This window comes from Scyliorhinus torazame, chromosome 25, assembly GCF_047496885.1.
Source record: "Scyliorhinus torazame isolate Kashiwa2021f chromosome 25, sScyTor2.1, whole genome shotgun sequence".
Classification (NCBI taxonomy): domain Eukaryota; kingdom Metazoa; phylum Chordata; class Chondrichthyes; order Carcharhiniformes; family Scyliorhinidae; genus Scyliorhinus; species Scyliorhinus torazame.
In genome coordinates this window covers 24,294,335-24,314,089 of record NC_092731.1, presented here as the reverse complement: position 1 = coordinate 24,314,089, position 19,755 = coordinate 24,294,335, and the positions used below count along the sequence as shown (strand labels likewise).

The 19,755-nt window shown below is 51.8% G+C and overlaps 1 long non-coding RNA gene across 1 annotated transcript in view; it reads right to left on the bottom strand.

Moving 5' to 3' along the window:
- LOC140402427 (uncharacterized) overlaps window positions 1-19,755 on the bottom strand; it is a 155,558-nt gene that overhangs the window by 13,612 nt on the left and 122,191 nt on the right. The window contains exons 2-3 of the long non-coding RNA XR_011938137.1: window positions 4,783-4,852; window positions 3,650-3,696 (exon numbers count right to left, since the gene is read on the bottom strand). This is a non-coding gene — a long non-coding RNA (uncharacterized lncRNA). The remainder of the gene's footprint in view (window positions 1-3,649; window positions 3,697-4,782; window positions 4,853-19,755) is intronic.

Sequence of the window (19,755 nt, the reverse complement as noted above, 5' to 3'; positions counted from 1 at the left end):
CACACACTGACACACACACACTGACACACACACACACACTTACACACACACACTGACACACACACACACACTGACACACACACACTGACACACACACACTGACACACACACACACACACACTGACACACACACACTGACACACACACACACACACTGACACAAACACTGACACACACACACACTGACACACACACACTGACACACACACACACTGACACACACACACACACACTGACACACACACACACTGACACACACACACACACACTGACACACACACTGACACACACACACTGACACACACACACACACACTGACACACACACACACTGACACACACACTGACACACACACACACTGACACACAGACACACTGACACACACACACTGACACACACACACACACTGACACACACACACACTGACACACACACTGACACACACACAGACACACACTGACACACACACTGACACTGACACACACACTGACACACACACACACACTGACACACACACACACTGACACACACATACTGACACACACACACACTGACACACAGACACACACACTGACACACACACACTGACACACACACACACACACACTGACACACACACACTGACTCACACACACACACACTGACACACACACACTGACACACACACACACTGACACACACACACACTGACACACACACACACTGACACACACAGACACACACACACTGACACACACACACACTGACACACACACGCTGACACACACACACACCGACACACACACGCACACACTGACACACACACACATTCACACACACACACTGACGCACACACACTGACGCACACACACATTGACACACACACATTGACACACACACACACATTGACACACACATTCATACACATGCAATGACACACACTGATACACCCACACACACACACAGTCACACACACACTGACACACACACTGACCCAACACATACTGACACACACACACTGTGATAAGCAATCAGCAGTTTGCCCTCTTGATGGTGAAGCCCATCTTCTGCCTCAGGCAACCTGCAAAACTTCACATCTTTACACAGACAGTCTGGGGAGGGACAGGAGGCTGAGAGGGACAGGAGGCAGGGGAGGGGCAGGAGGCTGCGGAGGGACAGGAGGCTGAGGAGGGGTAGGAGGCTGGGGAGGGAGAGGGGGGTGGGGACGGGTAGGTGGCTGGGGAGGGAGAGGAGGCTGAGGAGGGGTAGGTGGCTGGGTAGGGAGAGGAGGGTGGGAAGGGAGTGGAGGGTGGGGAGGGGTAGGAGGCTGGGGACGGAGAGGAGGCTGAGGAGGGGTAGGAGGCTGGGGAGGGACAGGAGGGTGTGGAGGGAGAGGAAGCTATGGAGGGGTAGGAGGCTGGGGAGGGAGAGGAGGGTGGGGAGGGAGAGGAGGGTGGGGAGGGAGAGGAGGGTGTGGAGGGAGAGGAGGCTGAGGAGGGGCAGGAGGCTGAGGAGGGAGAGGAGGCTGAGGAGGGAGAGGAGGCTGAGAAGGGGCAGGAGGGAGAGGAGGCTGAGGAGGGAGAGGAGGCTGAGGAGGGAGAGGAGGGGTAGGAGGCTGAGGAGGGAGAGGAGGCTGGGGAGGGAGAGGAGGCTGAGGAGGCTGGGGAGGGAGAGGAGGCTGAGGAGGCTGAGGAGGGGTAGGAGGCTGAGGAGGGAGAGGAGGCTGGGGAGGGAGAGGAGGCTGAGGAGGGGTAGGAGGCTGAGGAGGGAGAGGAGGCTGGGGAGGGAGAGGAGGCTGAGGAGGGGTAGGAGGCTGCGGAGGGAGAGGAGGCTGAGGAGGGAGAGGAGGCTGAGGAAGGAGAGAAGGCTGAGGAGGGGCAGGAGGCTGAGGAGGGAGAGGAGGTTGGGGAGGGAGAGGAGGTTGGGGAGGGAGAGGAGGTTGGGGAGGAACAGGAGGCTGGGGAGGGGCAGGAGGCTGCGGAGGGACAGGAGGCTGAGGAGGGGTAGGAGGCTGGGGAGGGAGAGGGGGGTGGGGACGGGTAGGTGGCTGGGGAGGGAGAGGAGGCTGAGGAGGGGTAGGTGGCTGGGGAGGGAGAGGAGGGTGGGAAGGGAGTGGAGGGTGGGGAGGGGTAGGAGGCTGGGGACGGACAGGAGGGTGTGGAGGGAGAGGAAGCTATGGAGGGGTAGGAGGCTGGGGAGGGAGAGGAGGGTGGGGAGGGAGAGGAGGGTGTGGAGGGAGAGGAGGCTGAGGAGGGGCAGGAGGCTGAGGAGGGGCAGGAGGCTGAGGAGGCTGAGGAGGCTGAGAAGGGGCAGGAGGGAGAGGAGGCTGAGGAGGGAGAGGAGGCTGAGGAGGGAGAGGAGGCTGAGGAGGGAGAGGAGGCTGAGAAGGGGCAGGAGGGAGAGGAGGCTGAGGAGGGAGAGGAGGCTGAGGAGGCTGAGGAGGGAGAGGAGGCTGAGGAGGGAGAGGAGGCTGAGGAGGGAGAGGAGGCTGGGGAGTGGCAGGAGGCTGCTAAGGGAGAGGAGGCTGAGGAGGGAGAGGAGGCTGGGGAGGGAGAGGAGGCTGAGGAGGGGTAGGAGGCTGGGGAGGGAGAGGAGGCTGAGGAGGGAGAGGAGGCTGAGGAGGGAGAGGAGGCTGAGGAGGGAGAGGAGGCTGGGGAGGGAGAGGAGGCTGGGGATGGAGAGGAGGCTGAGGAGGGGTAGGAGGCGGAGGAAGAAGAGGAGGCTGAGGAGGGAGAGGAGGCTGAGGAGGGGTAGGAGGCTGCGGATGGAGAGGAGGCTGAGGAGGGAGAGGAGGCTGAGGAGGGAGAGGAGGCTGAGGAGGGAGAGGAGGCTGGGGAGTGGCAGGAGGCTGAGGAGGGAGAGGAGGCTGGGGAGGGAGAGGAGGCTGAGGAGGGGTAGGAGGCTGAGGAAGGAGAGGAGGCTGAGGAGGGAGAGGAGGCTGAGGAGGGGTAGGAGGCTGGGGAGGGACAGGAGGCTGGGGAGGGAGAGGAGGCTGAGGAGGGGTAGGAGGCTGCTGAGGGAGAGGAGGCTGAGGAGGGGCAGGAGGCTGAGCAGGGAGAGGAGGCTGAGGAGGGAGAGGAGGCTGAGGAGGGGTAGGAGGCTGAGGAGGGAGAGGAGGCTGAGGAGGGACAGGAGGCTGAGGAGGGACAGGAGGCTGAGGAGGGATTGGAGGCTGAGGAGGGATTGGAGGCTTAGGAGGGGTAGGGGGCTGGGGAGGGACAGGAGGCTGGGGAGGGAGAGGAGGCTGGGGAGGGAGAGGAGGGTGTGGAGGGAGAGGAGGGTGTGGAGGGAGAGGAGGCTGAGGAGGGGCAGGAGGCTGAGGAGGGAGAGGAGGCTGGGGAGGGACAGGAGGGTGGGGAGGGAGAGGAGGCTGGGGTGGGAGAGGAAGGTGTGGAGGGAGAGGAGGCTGAGGAGGGGCAGGAGGCTGAGGAGGGGCAGGAGGCTGAGGAGGGGCAGGAGGCTGGGGTGGGAGAGGAGGCTGGGGAGGGAGAGGAGGGTGTGGAGGGAGAGGAGGCTGAGGAGGGGCAGGAGGCTGAGGAGGGGCAGGAGGCTGAGGAGGGAGAGGAGGCTGGGGAGGGAGAGGAGGGTGTGGAGGGAGAGGAGGCTGGGGAGGGAGAGGAGGGTGTGGAGGGAGAGGAGGCTGGGGAGGGACAACAGCTCCAACACTAACCTTGTGTTTTCGGTACACCAGGGGAACGATGAAGACGGCAACCGCCACTGAGAACATGAGAAAGAAACGATTAGGGCCCGTGGTCATTGTCTCAATTTATTCTTTCAGAGCCTGTGGGTGTCGCTGGGCTGGGCCAGCTTTTGTTGCCCATCCCTAATGCCCCTTGAACTGAGTGGCTGGCTAGGTCATTTCAGGGGGTATTTAAGATTAAACCACATTGCTGTGTGGGTCTGGAGTCACCTGTAGGCCAGACCGGGTAAGGACGGCAGATTTCCTTCCCTATAGGGGACATTAGTGAACCAGATGGGTTTTTGCGACAATCGATGATAATTTCATGGTCGCCGATACTGAGACTCAATTTACATTCCAGATTTGTATCCAAATTTGAATATGGATTATTAAGTGTGAACTTAAATGTGGTAACTTGACCACAAAAAGGTCATCGAAACAAGTTAATCTTAACATTAAAATCTGCTTTAATATATAGAAATAGCGAAGTTTAAAATACAGCATGGACATAAAATGGGAGCAGCTAGCTAAAGAACAACGGGATACAATTGAAACTAACGGCAGTTAAATATGTATATGCACACGTAACAACAACAACAACTGATGACATCACAGCACTTACTGATGACATCAGCAATGGATTTAAATATGAAGATGCATAATAATAACATTCTATAACATTAAACTTGAACCTTTTCCCTCCAATTATGTCAGGTTCTCTTCGTCTAATGTGAGCTCGCGGGCATGGGCGCTGGTGACCAAATGTGGTTCAACTGTCCCAGTGCACAGTTGCTAACTGGTCTGGTGACTGTTTTCTCGTGATGTGTGAGATCAGTTTGTTGAGCAGAAGCGGAGGTCCTTCCTGACCTTGCCGCTCAGTTTCACATCGGCCGCTGCGTCTATCGCTGAGCCAGTTACATTCCCCTGCTCGTTCACTTGTGCCTAATTTTGTCAAGGCTGTTATTTCTTCCCAGACCCCTGACAAGGGTACGGCAGATGATTGGGAGAACCCCCAAAGGAGACACGCTCCCAAGGTCTCAAGGGAGAGATCGTGGAGTCAGAATGTCCGCTGAAGTCTGCTGTCACGGACTTAGTCACTGCGATGCGCGCAGCATGCACCTTACCCAGAATAGTGAGTGTGAGTCCATTGAATATAGCCCCGACGTGCGTCATCAACCACAGCAACACACCAAACTGGAAAAGAGAGACGGAGACAGCTTCAGCGCCTAATCTTTACAATCCCACGGTTAAGAAGCTGGAATGAAACTAAAAGTAAAGAATTGGATAAAGAAAGAAATTGATAGGGACTTAGCTGCACAGAGGACTGGTGAGATGCCGATAGTCTAGGAGCAGGGTGAAACAGATACTTTGTCCAGCAAAACGGAAACTAGCAGTTTCGGGGCCTAGATCACAGCCACACCTAGTCGTAAAGCAGGGCTCTCGCTCAGGGTCAGAAAAGCAGGAGAAGTCTGCCTCTATCAGACCCCATATATTCTACTCTAAACGAGAAGAAAGATCCCCAAAAGAAAGCTATAAATCCTGTTGGGTAATTATTTTATGGATTTGGCTCAAAGTATTAAAACCTATGGGGTGTTGTTTTGGGAAAGGTGTTTTCTCGGAGTTTAGGAAAGTAGATAGTTTTGGATTGGGGGGCTGATTTAAGTGTACTGTCTGGCTAACCATTATTGGCCAAACATCTTTACTCGCACTGGCTTTTGGTGAATATCCTGCAAACGATCCCCGCACCCCCACAAGACCAAGGTTCTGGCTATCTGCGAAGCCTGTCCACTCATTCATTCAAAACCTATTTTGCATATCCGATTAAAACGTCCGGCATTGCTTCCGATAATCACCAGGAGCTCGAGGCCGATTCCGGCAGGATTGGGCGACCCCACGGCCCTATTCTGCTGGGCCCCGTCGACAGGCCAGAAACCAGATTTTAACTCATCTCAAAGCTAAAATAAGGCGGATGCTGGAAATCTGAGATCAAAACAGCAAATTCTGGATAAACTCAGCAGTTCTGGTAGCATCGGCGGAGAGAGAGAGAGAGACAGAGTTAACGTTTCGGATCAGTATTGTAAAAGGATCATTTAGATCCAACATGTTAACTCTTGTCTCTCTCTCCACCGATGCTGCCAGACCTGCTGATTTATCCGGCATTTCCTGTTTTTATTTCAGAGTTTCACCTTTCACCACACTTGTAGTTGGTGTTTGAGAAGCTGCTGCAGGAGACTTGGGTCTACTTGCATTGACAGCAAAGGTTCACAAACAAAGAGAGAGAGATGCAATTGGGGTCGGCAGGAATGTGGGGTTGAGATCACATTCAGGCCAGCCATGATCTTACTGAATGGTGGAGCAGGCTCGAGGGGCTGAATGGCCTGCCCCTCAACTGAAATCACACGTTTGCACGTGCACCAGCCAGAACACCAGCTGCACAGCTTTGAATCGAAGGAGCAGAGCAATGGATATGGGTTTGAGCAACAGACAAGCTGTGACGTGTGCTGAGAGATCTGTATTCCTCTTGTGCAGGAGGGGTGGAAAGGACTGTCTGCTTGTCACCACATCCTTCCCCACTTCTGCATTCACCCCAGATACGCTCGGATGCCGGAGCAGTGTGTGAGACTGTCACCCTCATGAACCTTGACTGTCTAGTTCCTGGAACATTAAGTAGCGCCAACTTGTCTAAATTTAGCCCAATCTACTCTTTGCTGCCATTGGACCGGGAACATGACAATAGTTGTTTTTGCCGTGTGGATCGCGAGTGCTCATGGGAGGGGGAGGGACAAGGCAAAGAAAACAACCTGAAATAACAAAGGGGCTGGATGAAGTGATCACTATCAGTGAAAAGCAGCAACAGGCAAACTAGTCTCTGATCTGTGCTTCCTACAGAGCGCTGCAATGTACTCAATACAGCTCATGGAAACTTAGAGTGACAGACCCGTCCCCAGCAGTACTGTGCTCCAGTGTTATACAGTGACACACCCGTCCCCACCAGTACTGTACCCCAGTCTTATACAGTGACAGACCTGTCCCAACAACTACTGTACCCCAGTGTTATACAGTGACACACCCGTCCCCACCAGTACTGTACCCCAGTCTTATACAGTGACAGACCTGTCCCAACAACTACTGTACCCCAGTGTTATACAGTGAAGACCCGTCCCCACCAGTGCTGTACCCCAGTTTTATAGTGACAGACCCGTCCCCACCAGTACTGTACCCCAGTGTTATACAGTGACAGACCCGTCCCAACAACTACTGTACCCAGTGTTATACAGTGAAGACCCGTCCCCACCAGTGCTGTACCCCAGTTTTATAGTGACAGACCCGTCCCCACCAGTACTGTACCCCAGTGTTATACAGTGACACACCCGTCCCCACCAGTTCTGTACCCCAGTCTTATACAGTGACAGACCCGTCCCAACAACTACTGTACCCCAGTGTTATACAGTGACACACCTGTCCCCAGCAGTACTGTACCCCAGTTTTATACAGTGACAGACCCGTCCCCACCAGTACAGTACCCCAGTTTTATACAGTGACAGACCCGTCCCCACCAGTACTGTACCCCAGTTTTATACAGTGACAGACCCGTCCCCACCAGTACTGTACCCCAGTGTTATGCAGTGACAGACCCGTCCCCACCAGTACTGTACCCCAGTGTTATAGTGACAGGCCTGTCCCCACCAATACTGTACCCCAGTGTTTTACACTGACAGACGGGTCCCCACCAGTACTGTATCCCAGTGTTAAACAGTGACAGACCCGTCCCCACCAGTACTTTACCCCAGTGTTATACAGTGACAGACCCGTCCCCACCAGTACTGTACCAGAGTGTCATACAGTGACAGACGTGTCCCCAACAGTACTGTACCCCAGTGTTATACAATGGCAGACCCCTCCCCACCAGAACTGTACACAGTGATATACAGTGACAGACCCGTCCCCACCAGTACTGTACCCCAGTGTTATACAGTGACAGACCCGTCCCCACCGGTTCTGTACCCCAGTATTATACACTGACAGACCCATCCCCACCAGTACTGTGCCCCAGTGTTATACAGTGACAGACCCGTCCCCACCAGTACTGTACCCCAGTGTTATACAGTGACAGACCCATCCCCACCAGTACTGATCCCCCAGTTTTAAACAGTGACAGACCCGTCCCCACCATACTGTACCCCAGTGTTATACAGTGACAGACCCGTCCCCACCAGTACTGTACCCCAGTGTTAAACAGTGACAGACCCATCCTCACCAGTACTGATCCCCCAGTGTTAAACAGTGACAGTCCCGTCCCCACCAGTACTGTACCCCAGTGTTATACAGTGACAGGCCCATCCCCACCAGTACTGCACCCCAGTGTTATACAGTGACAGACTCATCCTGACCAGACTGGTAAGCTCGAGGAAATACTTGTTAGGAAGGAAGATGTGTTGGGCATTTTGAAAAACTTGAGGATAGACAAGTCCCCCGGGCCTGACGGGATATATCCAAGGATTCTATGGGAAGCAAGAGATGAAATTGCAGAGCCGTTGGCAATGATCTTTTCGTCCTCACTGTCAACAGGGGTGGTACCAGGGGATTGGAGAGTGGCGAATGTCGTGCCCCTGTTCAAAAAAGGGACTAGGGATAACCCTGGGAATTACAGGCCAGTTAGTCTTACTTCGGTGGTAGGCAAAGTAATGGAAAGGGTACTGAAGGATAGGATTTCTGAGCATCTGGAAAGACACTGCTTGATTAGGGATAGTCAGCACGGATTTGTGAGGGGTAGGTCTTGCCTTACAAATCCTATTGAATTCTTTGAGGAGGTGACCAAGCATGTGGATGAAGGTAAAGCAGTGGATGTAGTGTACATGGATTTTAGTAAGGCATTTGATAAGGTTCCCCATGGTAGGCTTATGCAGAAAGTAAGGAGGCATGGGATAGTGGGAAATTTGGCCAGTTGGATAACGAACTGGCTAACCGATAGAAGTCAGAGAGTGGTGGTGGATGGCAAATATTCAGCCTGGATCCCAGTTACCAGTGGCGTACCGCAGGGATCAGTTCTGGGTCCTCTGCTGTTTGTGATTTTCATTAATGACTTGGATGAGGGAGTTGAAGGGTGGGTCAGTAAATTTGCAGACGATACGAAGATTGGTGGAGTTGTGGATAGTAAGGAGGGCTGTTGTCGGCTGCAAAGAGACATAGATAGGATGCAGAGCTGGGCTGAGAAGTGGCAGATGGAGTTTAACCCTGAAAAGTGTGAGGTTGTCCATTTTGGAAGGACAAATATGAATGCAGAATACAGGGTTAACAGTAGAGTTCTTGGCAATGTGGAGGAGCAGAGAGATCTTGGGGTCTATGTTCATACATCTTTGAAAGTTGCCACTCAAGTGGATAGAGCTGTGAAGAAGGCCTATGGTGTGCTCGCGTTCATTAACAGAGGGATTGAATTTAAGAGCCGTGAGGTGATGATGCAGCTGTACAAAACTTTGGTAAGGCCACATTTGGAGTACTGTGTACAGTTCTGGTCGCCTCATTTTAGGAAGGATGTGGAAGCTTTGGAAAAGGTGCAAAGAAGATTTACCAGGATGTTGCCTGGAATGGAGAATAGGTCTTACGAGGAAAGGTTGAGGGTGCTAGGCCTTTTCTCATTAGAACGAGGAAGGATGAGGGGCGACTTGATAGAGGTTTATAAGATGATCAGGGGAATAGATAGAGTAGACAGTCAGAGATTTTTTCCCCGGGTGGAACAAACCATTACAAGGGGACATAAATTTAAGGTGAAAGGTGGAAGATATAGGAGGGATATCAGAGGTAGGTTCTTTACCCAGAGAGTAGTGGGGGCATGGAATGCACTGCCTGTGGAAGTAGTTGAGTCGGAAACATTAGGGACCTTCAAGCAGCTATTGGATAGGTATATGGATTACAGTAAAATGATAGTGTAGATTTATTTGTTCTCAAGGGCAGCACGGTAGCATTGTGGATAGCACAATTGCTTCACAGCTCCAGGGTCCCAGGTTCGATTCCGGCTTGGGTCACTGTCTGTGCGGAGTCTGCACGTCCTCCCCGTGTCTGCGTGGGTTTCCTCCGGGTGCTCCGGTTTCCTCCCACAGTCCAAAGATGTGCGGGTTAGGTGAATTGACCAATGATAAATTGCCCTTAATGTCCAAATTGCCCTTGGTGTTGGGTGGAAGTGTTGAGTTTGGGTAGGGTGCTCTTTCCAAGAGCCGGTGCAGACTCAAAGGGCCGAATGGCCTCCTTCTGCACTGTAAATTCAATGTTAATCTATGATTAATCTAGGACAAAGGTTCGGCACAACATCGTGGGCCGAAGGGCCTGTTCTGTGCTGTATTTTTCTATGTTCTATGTTCTATGATGCAGGACTGGTGGGGATGGGTCTGACACTGTATAACGCTGGGGCACAGTACTGGCGGGGACCTTCAAGCAGCTATTGGATAGGTACATGGATTACGGTAAAATGATACAGTGTAGATTTATTTGTTCTTAAGGGCAGCACGGTAGCATTGTGGATAGCACAATTGCTTCACAGCTCCAGGGTCCCAGGTTCGATTCTGGCTTGGGTCACTGTCTGTGCGGAGTCTGCACATCCTCCCCGTGTCTGCGTGGGTTTCCTCCGGGTGCTCCGGTTTACTCCCACAGTCCAAAGATGTGCAGGGTAGGTGGATTGGCCACGATAAATTGCCCTTAGTGTCCAAAATTGCCCTTGGTGTTGGGTGGAGGTGTTGAGTTTGGGTGGGGTGCTCTTTCCAAGAGCCGGTGCAGACTCAGGGGGCCGAATGGCCTCCTTCTGCACTGTAAATTCATGATAATCTATGATTAATCTAGGACAAAGGTTCGGCACAAGATCGTGGGCCGAAGGGCCTGTTCTGTGCTGTATTTTCTATGTTCCATGTAGTACTGTACCCCAATGTTATACAGTGACAGACCCTTCTCCACCAGGACTGTACCCCAGTGTTATACAGTGACAGTCCCGTCCCCACCAGTACTGTACCCCGGTTTTATACAGTCACAGGCCCATCCCCACCAGTACTGTACCCCAGTGTTATACAGTGACAGACCCGTCCCCACCAGTACTGTACCCCAGTTTTGTACAGTGACAGACCCGTCCCCACCAGTACTGTACCCCAGTGTTATGCAGTGACAGACCCATCCCCACCAGTACTGTACCCAAGTGTATTAGTGACAGACCCGTCCCCACCAGTACTGTATCCCGGTCTTATACAGTGACAGACCCGTCCCCACCAGTACTGTACCCCAGTGTTATACAGTGACAGACCCGTCCCCACCAGTACTGTACCCCAATGTTATACAGTGAGAGACACGTCCCCACCAGTACTGTATCCCAGTGTTATGCAGTGACAGACGCGTCCCCATCAGTACTGTACCCCAGTGTTATACAGTCACAGACCGGTCCCCACCAGTACTGTACCGCAGTGTTATACAGAGACAGACCCGTCCCCACCAGTACTGTACCCCAGTTTTATACAGTGACAGACCCGTCCCCACCAGTACTGTACCCCAGTGTTATACAGTGACAGACCTGTCCCCACCAGTACTGTACCCCAGTGTTATAGTGACAGGCCCGTCCCCACCAGTACTGTACCCCAGTGTTATACAGTGACAGACGGGTCCCCACCAGTACTGTATCCCAGTGTTACACAGTGACAGGCCCGTCCCCACCAGTACTGTACCCCACTGTTATACAATGACAGACGGGTCCCCACCAGTACTGTACCCCAGTGTTATACAGAGACAGACCCGTCCCCACCAGTACTGTACCCCAGGGTTATATACAGTGACAGACCCATCCACACCAGTACTGTACCCCAGTGTTATACAGTGACAGGCCTGTCCCCACCAGTACTGTATTCCAGTGTTATACAGTGACAGACCCGTCCCCACCAGTACTGTACCCCAGTGTTATACAGTGACAGACCCGTCCACACCAGTACTGTACCCAAGTGTTAGACAGTGACAGGCCTGTCCCCACCAGTACTGTACCCCAGTGTTATACAGTGGCAAACCCGTCCCCACCAGTACTGTACCCCAGTGTTATACAGTGACAGGCCTGTCCCCACCAGTACTGTACCCCAGTGTTATACAGTGACAGACCCGTCCCCACCAGTACTGTACCCCAGTATTATAAACTGACAGGCCCATCCCCACGAGTACTGTGCCCCAGTGATATACAGTGACAGACCCGTCCCTACCAGTACTGTACCCCAGTGTTATACAGTGACAGACCCGTCCCCACCGGTTCTGTACCCCAGTATTATACACTGACAGACCCATCCCCACCAGTACTGTGCCCCAGTGTTATACAGTGACAGACCCGTCCCCACCAGTACTGTACCCCAGTGTTAGACAGTGACAGACCCATCCCCACCAGTACTGATCCCCCAGTTTTATACAGTGACAGACCTGTCCCCACCACAACTGTATCCCAGTGTTATACAGTGACAGACCCGTCCCCACCATACTGTACCCCAGTGTTATACAGTGACAGACCCGTCCCCACCAGTACTGTACCCCAGTGTTACACAGTGACAGACCCATCCTCACCAGTACTGATCCCCCAGTGTTATACAGTGACAAACCCGTCCCTACCAGTACTGTATCCCAGTGTTATACAGAGACAGACCCGTCCCCACCAGTACTGTACCCCAGTGTTATACAGTGACAGACCCGTCCCTACCAGTACTGTATCCCAGTGTTATACAGTGTCAGACCCGTCCCCACCAGTACTGTACCCCAGTGTTATATAGTGACAGTCCCGTCCCCACCAGTACTGTACCCCAGTGTTATACAGTGACAGGCCCATCCCCACCAGTACTGCACCCCAGTGTTATACAGTGACAGACTCATCCTGACCAGACTGGTAAGCTCGAGGAAATACTTGTTAGGAAGGAAGATGTGTTGGGCATTTTGAAAAACTTGAGGATAGACAAGTCCCCCGGGCCTGACGGGATATATCCAAGGATTCTATGGGAAGCAAGAGATGAAATTGCAGAGCCGTTGGCAATGATCTTTTCGTCCTCACTGTCAACAGGGGTGGTACCAGGGGATTGGAGAGTGGCGAATGTCGTGCCCCTGTTCAAAAAAGGGACTAGGGATAACCCTGGGAATTACAGGCCAGTTAGTCTTACTTCGGTGGTAGGCAAAGTAATGGAAAGGGTACTGAAGGATAGGATTTCTGAGCATCTGGAAAGACACTGCTTGATTAGGGATAGTCAGCACGGATTTGTGAGGGGTAGGTCTTGCCTTACAAATCCTATTGAATTCTTTGAGGAGGTGACCAAGCATGTGGATGAAGGTAAAGCAGTGGATGTAGTGTACATGGATTTTAGTAAGGCATTTGATAAGGTTCCCCATGGTAGGCTTATGCAGAAAGTAAGGAGGCATGGGATAGTGGGAAATTTGGCCAGTTGGATAACGAACTGGCTAACCGATAGAAGTCAGAGAGTGGTGGTGGATGGCAAATATTCAGCCTGGATCCCAGTTACCAGTGGCGTACCGCAGGGATCAGTTCTGGGTCCTCTGCTGTTTGTGATTTTCATTAATGACTTGGATGAGGGAGTTGAAGGGTGGGTCAGTAAATTTGCAGACGATACGAAGATTGGTGGAGTTGTGGATAGTAAGGAGGGCTGTTGTCGGCTGCAAAGAGACATAGATAGGATGCAGAGCTGGGCTGAGAAGTGGCAGATGGAGTTTAACCCTGAAAAGTGTGAGGTTGTCCATTTTGGAAGGACAAATATGAATGCAGAATACAGGGATAACAGTAGAGTTCTTGGCAATGTGGAGGAGCAGAGAGATCTTGGGGTCTATGTTCATACATCTTTGAAAGTTGCCACTCAAGTGGATAGAGCTGTGAAGAAGGCCTATGGTGTGCTCGCGTTCATTAACAGAGGGATTGAATTTAAGAGCCGTGAGGTGATGATGCAGCTGTACAAAACTTTGGTAAGGCCACATTTGGAGTACTGTGTACAGTTCTGGTCGCCTCATTTTAGGAAGGATGTGGAAGCTTTGGAAAAGGTGCAAAGAAGATTTACCAGGATGTTGCCTGGAATGGAGAATAGGTCTTACGAGGAAAGGTTGAGGGTGCTAGGCCTTTTCTCATTAGAACGAGGAAGGATGAGGGGCGACTTGATAGAGGTTTATAAGATGATCAGGGGAATAGATAGAGTAGACAGTCAGAGATTTTTTCCCCGGGTGGAACAAACCATTACAAGGGGACATAAATTTAAGGTGAAAGGTGGAAGATATAGGAGGGATATCAGAGGTAGGTTCTTTACCCAGAGAGTAGTGGGGGCATGGAATGCACTGCCTGTGGAAGTAGTTGAGTCGGAAACATTAGGGACCTTCAAGCAGCTATTGGATAGGTATATGGATTACAGTAAAATGATAGTGTAGATTTATTTGTTCTCAAGGGCAGCACGGTAGCATTGTGGATAGCACAATTGCTTCACAGCTCCAGGGTCCCAGGTTCGATTCCGGCTTGGGTCACTGTCTGTGCGGAGTCTGCACGTCCTCCCCGTGTCTGCGTGGGTTTCCTCCGGGTGCTCCGGTTTCCTCCCACAGTCCAAAGATGTGCGGGTTAGGTGAATTGACCAATGATAAATTGCCCTTAATGTCCAAATTGCCCTTGGTGTTGGGTGGAAGTGTTGAGTTTGGGTAGGGTGCTCTTTCCAAGAGCCGGTGCAGACTCAAAGGGCCGAATGGCCTCCTTCTGCACTGTAAATTCAATGTTAATCTATGATTAATCTAGGACAAAGGTTCGGCACAACATCGTGGGCCGAAGGGCCTGTTCTGTGCTGTATTTTTCTATGTTCTATGTTCTATGATGCAGGACTGGTGGGGATGGGTCTGACACTGTATAACGCTGGGGCACAGTACTGGCGGGGACCTTCAAGCAGCTATTGGATAGGTACATGGATTACGGTAAAATGATACAGTGTAGATTTATTTGTTCTTAAGGGCAGCACGGTAGCATTGTGGATAGCACAATTGCTTCACAGCTCCAGGGTCCCAGGTTCGATTCTGGCTTGGGTCACTGTCTGTGCGGAGTCTGCACATCCTCCCCGTGTCTGCGTGGGTTTCCTCCGGGTGCTCCGGTTTACTCCCACAGTCCAAAGATGTGCAGGGTAGGTGGATTGGCCACGATAAATTGCCCTTAGTGTCCAAAATTGCCCTTGGTGTTGGGTGGAGGTGTTGAGTTTGGGTGGGGTGCTCTTTCCAAGAGCCGGTGCAGACTCAGGGGGCCGAATGGCCTCCTTCTGCACTGTAAATTCATGATAATCTATGATTAATCTAGGACAAAGGTTCGGCACAAGATCGTGGGCCGAAGGGCCTGTTCTGTGCTGTATTTTCTATGTTCCATGTAGTACTGTACCCCAATGTTATACAGTGACAGACCCTTCTCCACCAGGACTGTACCCCAGTGTTATACAGTGACAGTCCCGTCCTCATCAGTACTGTACCCCAGTGTTATACAGTGACAGTCCCGTCCCCACCAGTACTGTACCCCGGTTTTATACAGTCACAGGCCCATCCCCACCAGTACTGTACCCCAGTGTTATACAGTGACAGACCCGTCCCCACCAGTACTGTACCCCAGTTTTATACAGTGACAGACCCGTCCCCACCAGTACTGTACCCCAGTGTTATGCAGTGACAGACCCATCCCCACCAGTACTGTACCCAAGTGTATTAGTGACAGACCCGTCCCCACCAGTACTGTATCCCGGTCTTATACAGTGACAGACCCGTCCCCACCAGTACTGTACCCCAGTGTTATACAGTGACAGACCCGTCCCCACCAGTACTGTACCCCAATGTTATACAGTGAGAGACACGTCCCCACCAGTACTGTATCCCAGTGTTATGCAGTGACAGACGCGTCCCCATCAGTACTGTACCCCAGTGTTATACAGTCACAGACCCGTCCCCACCAGTACTGTACCGCAGTGTTATACAGAGACAGACCCGTCCCCACCAGTACTGTACCCCAGTTTTATACAGTGACAGACCCGTCCCCACCAGTACTGTACCCCAGTGTTATACAGTGACAGACCTGTCCCCACCAGTACTGTACCCCAGTGTTATAGTGACAGGCCCGTCCCCACCAGTACTGTACCGCAGTGTTATACAGTGACAGACGGGTCCCCACCAGTACTGTATCCCAGTGTTACACAGTGACAGGCCCGTCCCCACCAGTACTGTACCCCACTGTTATACAATGACAGACGGGTCCCCACCAGTACTGTACCCCAGTGTTATACAGAGACAGACCCGTCCCCACCAGTACTGTACCCCAGGGTTATATACAGTGACAGACCCATCCACACCAGTACTGTACCCCAGTGTTATACAGTGACAGGCCTGTCCCCACCAGTACTGTATTCCAGTGTTATACAGTGACAGACCCGTCCCCACCAGTACTGTACCCCAGTGTTATACAGTGACAGACCCGTCCACACCAGTACTGTACCCAAGTGTTAGACAGTGACAGGCCTGTCCCCACCAGTACTGTACCCCAGTGTTATACAGTGGCAGACCCGTCCCCACCAGTACTGTACCCCAGTGTTATACAGTGACAGGCCTGTCCCCACCAGTACTGTACCCCAGTGTTATACAGTGACAGACCCGTCCCCACCAGTATTGTACCCCAGTATTATAAACTGACAGGCCCATCCCCACGAGTACTGTGCCCCAGTGATATACAGTGACAGACCCGTCCCTACCAGTACTGTACCCCAGTGTTATACAGTGACAGACCCGTCCCCACCGGTTCTGTACCCCAGTATTATACACTGACAGACCCATCCCCACCAGTACTGTGCCCCAGTGTTATACAGTGACAGACCCGTCCCCACCAGTACTGTACCCCAGTGTTATACAGTGACAGACCCATCCCCACCAGTACTGATCCCCCAGTTTTATACAGTGACAGACCTGTCCCCACCACAACTGTATCCCAGTGTTATACAGTGACAGACCCGTCCCCACCATACTGTACCCCAGTGTTATACAGTGACAGACCCGTCCCCACCAGTACTGTACCCCAGTGTTACACAGTGACAGACCCATCCTCACCAGTACTGATCCCCCAGTGTTATACAGTGACAAACCCGTCCCTACCAGTACTGTATCCCAGTGTTATACAGAGACAGACCCGTCCCCACCAGTACTGTACCCCAGTGTTATACAGTGACAGACCCGTCCCTACCAGTACTGTATCCCAGTGTTATACAGTGTCAGACCCGTCCCCACCAGTACTGTACCCCAGTGTTATATAGTGACAGTCCCGTCCCCACCAGTACTGTACCCCAGTGTTATACAGTGACAGGCCCATCCCCACCAGTACTGCACCCCAGTGTTATACAGTGACAGACTCATCCTGACCAGACTGGTAAGCTCGAGGAAATACTTGTTAGGAAGGAAGATGTGTTGGGCATTTTGAAAAACTTGAGGATAGACAAGTCCCCCGGGCCTGACGGGATATATCCAAGGATTCTATGGGAAGCAAGAGATGAAATTGCAGAGCCGTTGGCAATGATCTTTTCGTCCTCACTGTCAACAGGGGTGGTACCAGGGGATTGGAGAGTGGCGAATGTCGTGCCCCTGTTCAAAAAAGGGACTAGGGATAACCCTGGGAATTACAGGCCAGTTAGTCTTACTTCGGTGGTAGGCAAAGTAATGGAAAGGGTACTGAAGGATAGGATTTCTGAGCATCTGGAAAGACACTGCTTGATTAGGGATAGTCAGCACGGATTTGTGAGGGGTAGGTCTTGCCTTACAAATCCTATTGAATTCTTTGAGGAGGTGACCAAGCATGTGGATGAAGGTAAAGCAGTGGATGTAGTGTACATGGATTTTAGTAAGGCATTTGATAAGGTTCCCCATGGTAGGCTTATGCAGAAAGTAAGGAGGCATGGGATAGTGGGAAATTTGGCCAGTTGGATAACGAACTGGCTAACCGATAGAAGTCAGAGAGTGGTGGTGGATGGCAAATATTCAGCCTGGATCCCAGTTACCAGTGGCGTACCGCAGGGATCAGTTCTGGGTCCTCTGCTGTTTGTGATTTTCATTAATGACTTGGATGAGGGAGTTGAAGGGTGGGTCAGTAAATTTGCAGACGATACGAAGATTGGTGGAGTTGTGGATAGTAAGGAGGGCTGTTGTCGGCTGCAAAGAGACATAGATAGGATGCAGAGCTGGGCTGAGAAGTGGCAGATGGAGTTTAACCCTGAAAAGTGTGAGGTTGTCCATTTTGGAAGGACAAATATGAATGCAGAATACAGGGATAACAGTAGAGTTCTTGGCAATGTGGAGGAGCAGAGAGATCTTGGGGTCTATGTTCATACATCTTTGAAAGTTGCCACTCAAGTGGATAGAGCTGTGAAGAAGGCCTATGGTGTGCTCGCGTTCATTAACAGAGGGATTGAATTTAAGAGCCGTGAGGTGATGATGCAGCTGTACAAAACTTTGGTAAGGCCACATTTGGAGTACTGTGTACAGTTCTGGTCGCCTCATTTTAGGAAGGATGTGGAAGCTTTGGAAAAGGTGCAAAGAAGATTTACCAGGATGTTGCCTGGAATGGAGAATAGGTCTTACGAGGAAAGGTTGAGGGTGCTAGGCCTTTTCTCATTAGAACGAGGAAGGATGAGGGGCGACTTGATAGAGGTTTATAAGATGATCAGGGGAATAGATAGAGTAGACAGTCAGAGATTTTTTCCCCGGGTGGAACAAACCATTACAAGGGGACATAAATTTAAGGTGAAAGGTGGAAGATATAGGAGGGATATCAGAGGTAGGTTCTTTACCCAGAGAGTAGTGGGGGCATGGAATGCACTGCCTGTGGAAGTAGTTGAGTCGGAAACATTAGGGACCTTCAAGCAGCTATTGGATAGGTATATGGATTACAGTAAAATGATAGTGTAGATTTATTTGTTCTCAAGGGCAGCACGGTAGCATTGTGGATAGCACAATTGCTTCACAGCTCCAGGGTCCCAGGTTCGATTCCGGCTTGGGTCACTGTCTGTGCGGAGTCTGCACGTCCTCCCCGTGTCTGCGTGGGTTTCCTCCGGGTGCTCCGGTTTCCTCCCACAGTCCAAAGATGTGCGGGTTAGGTGAATTGACCAATGATAAATTGCCCTTAATGTCCAAATTGCCCTTGGTGTTGGGTGGAAGTGTTGAGTTTGGGTAGGGTGCTCTTTCCAAGAGCCGGTGCAGACTCAAAGGGCCGAATGGCCTCCTTCTGCACTGTAAATTCAATGTTAATCTATGATTAATCTAGGACAAAGGTTCGGCACAACATCGTGGGCCGAAGGGCCTGTTCTGTGCTGTATTTTTCTATGTTCTATGTTCTATGATGCAGGACTGGTGGGGATGGGTCTGACACTGTATAACGCTGGGGCACAGTACTGGCGGGGACCTTCAAGCAGCTATTGGATAGGTACATGGATTACGGTAAAATGATACAGTGTAGATTTATTTGTTCTTAAGGGCAGCACGGTAGCATTGTGGATAGCACAATTGCTTCACAGCTCCAGGGTCCCAGGTTCGATTCTGGCTTGGGTCACTGTCTGTGCGGAGTCTGCACATCCTCCCCGTGTCTGCGTGGGTTTCCTCCGGGTGCTCCGGTTTACTCCCACAGTCCAAAGATGTGCAGGGTAGGTGGATTGGCCACGATAAATTGCCCTTAGTGTCCAAAATTGCCCTTGGTGTTGGGTGGAGGTGTTGAGTTTGGGTGGGGTGCTCTTTCCAAGAGCCGGTGCAGACTCAGGGGGCCGAATGGCCTCCTTCTGCACTGTAAATTCATGATAATCTATGATTAATCTAGGACAAAGGTTCGGCACAAGATCGTGGGCCGAAGGGCCTGTTCTGTGCTGTATTTTCTATGTTCCATGTAGTACTGTACCCCAATGTTATACAGTGACAGACCCTTCTCCACCAGGACTGTACCCCAGTGTTATACAGTGACAGTCCCGTCCTCATCAGTACTGTACCCCAGTGTTATACAGTGACAGTCCCGTCCCCACCAGTACTGTACCCCGGTTTTATACAGTCACAGGCCCATCCCCACCAGTACT